General features: G+C 46.1%; 1 protein-coding gene across 1 annotated transcript in view; it reads left to right on the plus strand.

Moving 5' to 3' along the window:
* The first annotated feature begins 3,347 nt into the window (after positions 1 to 3,347).
* LOC143296381 (alpha-mannosidase 2x-like) overlaps positions 3,348 to 5,000 on the plus strand; it is a 303,112-nt gene continuing 301,459 nt past the window's right edge. Inside the window, exons 1-2 of the mRNA XM_076608261.1 lie at positions 3,348 to 3,678; positions 4,238 to 4,408. The gene's annotated coding sequence lies outside the window, so the exon portion shown is untranslated. The remainder of the gene's footprint in view (positions 3,679 to 4,237; positions 4,409 to 5,000) is intronic.

Raw genomic sequence — 5,000 nt, forward strand, 5'->3', positions numbered from 1 at the left:
TATACGCTCGCAGAAGATCAAATACACACTTTAAAGATCGTGTAATCTATGTCAGCGTTCGGTGGGTTATGGAAACAAGAACACACCCAGCATGCACACTCCCGGAATATGGCTGCCTACATGGCGGGTTAAATAAACAAAAACGGTCATACACGTAAAATGTTACATGTCTGTCTGACTGTGTATGTGTGCGAGCCTGAAATGTAATTGAATGACACAGGAAACGAATGATGTGCGCCCGATGACAGCCGTCAGTTGGCTATACTCAGGTAGGTAGCCTGTTGTGTAAATGACCCCGTGTTTGTGAAACGTTTAGAGCTTGGTCTCCGACCGAGAATAGGCGCTATATAAGTATCCATATAACATCCAATCAAACCAAACACTATTGCCGACACTGGGCCTCGAACCCTGGTCACTGGTGAACACTGGATCACAAGTCCTACACCTTAACGCCGAGTCGGCCACGGCGCTTCCCAATGTTCCAGATTAGGGTTGGTTAATGGAGTTGTGATCGTTCCCTGTGACAGCGTGAATATTGGGGGAGGGCAGGGGGAGGGGAGGGGGAGGTTCTGTCGAGGATTTAGAATAAAAAAACAAGAAAAAGAAATTAAGTGTCGGAGGCCTGTCGTGGTTGACCCAAACTAATGAATTAGATTGTGAAGCTCTGCTCGTTGTTTTTTTTTTTTTTTTTTTTTTTTTTTTATTTTTTTTTTTTTTTTTTTTTTTTTTTTTTTTTGTAAGGCGTCATGAAATAATTCGATTGTGTGTGTTTTGAAATAAAGCAACAACTTCTTTATGAAATGATGTGTGAGGCCGTGTCAGGGTCCAGAAACAATTATGAAATGAAGTGTTGGGGATCTGTCCAGATTGACAATCAGTTATCAAACGAAGTGTGAAGCGCCCGTCAGGCCAAATGGGGAAAAGGAATGCCCTCGGTTGATCTGAAGACCATTTGAATTGTCCAAATGAAAGAGATTAAAATAAATAAATAAATAAATAAATACATAAATAAATAAATACATAAATAAAGTCAGTGAGATGAAATCAAAGCGCCGTGAAGTATGTGAGACTCTGTTATAATTAAGGTCGAACTGCATTTACGGTAATTATGAAATGAGAAGTCTGCCAGAGTGAAAAAGAAAAGTATTCGGGTCACACACACACACACACACACACACACACACACACACACACACACACACACACACACACATGCGCGGGCGCGCGCGCGCGCACACACACACACACATCGTTGTGAAATGTTCCAAATTAATGTGTAGCATGTGATGATTTTTTTTAAATAGAAATTCTAATACTTATTTTCTTACAGTTTTCCATCAGTGATGGGCAAGTCCTATAAATGAATAAATCAACAATGTATCCATTCATCTATCACACACAGAGAGAGAGAGAGAGAGAGAGAGAGAGAGAGAGAGAGAGAGAGAGAGAGAGAAGAAGAAGAAGAAGAAGAAGAAGAAGAAGAAGAAGGGGAAGGGGAAGGGGAAGAAGAAGGAGAAGGAGAAGGAGAAGAAGAAGGCCGCCGCCGCCGCCAGGCTTGCGAAATGTGACCACGACCGTTCCTCATTTCAACATGTCTGTATTGTATTATTGTATTTTTCAAAACTGTAAGGTTTCATGACAGCATGGTAGTCTATCATAATTCTCTCCACACACGAACAACCACCCCCCTCACTCCCCTACCACCTCACCATTCCCTCATTTTCCCCACCTCCACCCCCCCACTGTCCCAAGGATCCCACCTACTCCCCCCACCCCCACACCACCCTCACACACAAGCATTAACGTCTACCACCCCACCACCACCACCACCACCGCAAGGCAGCAAAATGACCCTCACGAATCATTGATTAGCAAACGGCAAGGGAGCCAACCACTAACAACATAATGCGGGTGGCTCGCCCTGATGATGAGCGAGGCCATCAAAAGCAACCGTGTCCATTGGGAAACCCAGTTGACTCGAAAGCAGGGGGGTAAAAAGAGAGAGTGCGCACATTGACCTAACTGGGCAAGAGCAACCTGTGAGCTATCGGGGACGACAGGAACTAGGACGCACGCACGCACGGATGCTCGCGGCGCGGCACGGCGCGGCGCGGCGCGGCGGCGAGGTTGCTGGCACTGCGGCGTTCTAAACGATGCAAGTCTATGTGATATACGGCGGTGTGCTTGCTACTACTACTCTTCTACTTCTACTTCTACTACTACTTCAGTGAATAGGGGTGGGGTGGGGGGTTGGGGTTGGACGGCGGAGGCGAAAAATGATAACTACTGAGGGAAAAACAAGAGTAATAGAATTTAGGTGTGTGTATGGTGGGGGCGGGGGTGGAGTGGTGGGGAGGGGGGGGGGGGGGTAGAGGGTGAGAAAAAGAGCTGTGGAAGAAGAGAAGTGAAGTGGGTGAGGAGGGGGGAGGGGGGAGTGGGGAAGAGTGGGGGTGGGAGGGTGGGGGGTGTACTGAAAAAAGACAGGACAGGGTATATAGTGTCAAAAGAAAGGAAATGGAAATCCTGCTTCTTCAGATTTGTTTCTGTCTCTGCCTCTGCCTCTGTCTCTCTCTCTCTCTCTGTCTCTGTCTCTCTCTCTGTCTCACTGTCTCTGCATGTCTGTCTGTCTGACTCTCTCTCGTTCTCCACCCCACCCCACCCCCCCGTACCCCGTCTCTTTCTCTCTCACCCTCTCACACACTCTCTCTTTGTCTCTATCTCTGTCTGTCTGTCTGTCTGTCTCTCCCTCCCTCCTTCTCCCTCTTTCTCTCTCATTCTTCCCCCTTCCTCTCTCTCTCTCACACCCTCTCACACTGTCTTTCTCTCTCACTCTCTCATTCTCTTTCTCTCTCTCATCCCCCCTCCTTCTCTCCCTTTCTCTTTCTCTCTCATCTCCCTCCCCCCCTCTCCCTCTCTCGCCTGACTAAGCGCGTTGGGTTACGCCGCAGGTCAGGCATCTGCTTGGCAGATGTGGTGTAGCGTATATGGATTTGTCCGAACGCAGTGACGCCTCCTTGAGCTACTGAAACTGAAACTCTGTCTCTCTTTCTCTCTTTGCTGCTGCTGATGCCGCCAAAGCAACTGCTAACTCTACACACATACATGTATACGTCCGCGCTCGCTCGCTCATTCCTTCTCTCCTTCTTCATTCCCCCCCCCCCCCCCATCACCCCCCCCCCCCTTCCTTCCTCCCTCTCACACGGCGAGCATTGGGCTGTGACCACGCGCGCGTGGTTGAAGAAGAAAGAGCGCGTGCTAGTGTTAATGGTGGTGGTGGTGGTGATGGAAGTCTTGCACGGCACACACACACACACACACACACACACACGCGCACGCACTCCAACTCACACACACGCACGCTAAGTCTGGAACGAAGCGCTGGGCGTTGCAGTGAGTTGTCCATGACGTACCGACGGGTGTCGCTGTGTGTGTGAGGGAGACAGAGACACAGAGAGAGAGAGTGTGAGTGTGTGTGTGTGACGGTGGTGGTGGTGGGTTTTCTAGAATGACAGGCTTCGACGGTTCCCACACACTTGCTGAAGAGTGTCTGTCACCTCTTGCCTCTTACTGCTCAGGCTGTTTGGATTGGAATCAGTCGAATCTGAGTGTGTGAATTAATGAAACGGTGCCATCTTTTCTTCTTTTTTTCCCCTTTTTTTGTGATGATTATACAGAAGGGTGAGGCTATGTGCTACAACAACAACAACAACTACTACTACTATACTGCTATTGCAACTGGAACTGCAACTAATAATAATCGTGCCTAATACATCAAAAACTTGACGTTTTGTTTTGCTTTTTGTTTGTTTGTTTGGGTTTTTTGTTGTTGTTTTTGTTTTTTTTAGCTGAGTGAAAAGGAGGCGGATTTTTTTCCTCTCTCTTTTCCTGGAGTTTCCAACATTGGATTTTTTCTGACGTGTCAGTTACATTTTTTTTCTAATCTTATATTTGGTTTCATTGTTTGAGGGAAAGGCGCTTTTTTTTTTTTTTTTTTAAAGAACATGTGTGGCCTGTTTGGCTTATTTATCATGGAACAGTATTGAAGAATGGAAATGGAATTGACATATCTTTGTTAAGGCGTTCATTTGATGACGACAGATAGAAAAGGTGGGAAGCAGCTTAAGGAATTGGAAAGAAAAAAAATATATATATATATATCGAGCGGTGACAATCACTGTTTTTTTGTGACCGAAAAGATTACATGTTGTGCAGTGATTAAAAAACAAATCTTTTTCAGTGGTGTTCGCTTTGGACAAGTTGTGGATTGTGGTGTACTTTATTATTGTTTTTTTTTAAATCGTGGTTGACTTTTGTTTTTACGTCGCTCAATAACTTCTTTTTAATGTAAAAAGATAAGTGTGGATTATATCCCAGCAGGTGGAACAATAATTGTCGGTGAGTTAAAAAGGTGAGTGGCCAGATTGTGTGTTGGTCTGTGTGTGTGTTTGTTTGATTAAAAAAAAAATCATTTTACGCCAGTTCCGAATTGAAAGTTAGGAATGGCTTTAGTCATGGGTCCAGTAACTGATTAGTGAAAATTGCTTAATGTGCTGAATAATTGTTGTTGTTGTTGTTGTTTTAAATAGAAAGCCTGTGTGTGTGTGTGTGTGTGTGTGTGTGTGTGTGTGTGTGTGTGTGTGTGTGTGTGTGTGTGTGTGTGTTCTCTCTCTGCTACCGCACGCGTGTACATGGTATGTATGTGCGTGCGTCGCGACGCCGGCGCGCGTGCTGAAAATATGCTACATGCCCGCTCGCTCGTCATTCTTTGTGAAGTTCGTTCTGACGTGAGTGACCGGACTTTCCAGTGCAGTTTACGTCATGCAGAACTGTAAAGACCACCCCTGTTTGGCACTGGGAAACTGAGGTCGTGTGAAGAATCCCCCGTCCTTTAAAGCCTGCTGCAGTCCAAACAGTCACTTGTCACCCTGGCTGTCCGGAGTATTGCCATAGCAGTTGACGGCAAGGAATCCATAATCTGTCCATTTCTCTTTTGTCATTAA

This window comes from Babylonia areolata, chromosome 21 (assembly GCF_041734735.1).
Source record: "Babylonia areolata isolate BAREFJ2019XMU chromosome 21, ASM4173473v1, whole genome shotgun sequence".
NCBI classification, from domain to species: Eukaryota; Metazoa; Mollusca; class Gastropoda; order Neogastropoda; family Buccinidae; genus Babylonia; species Babylonia areolata.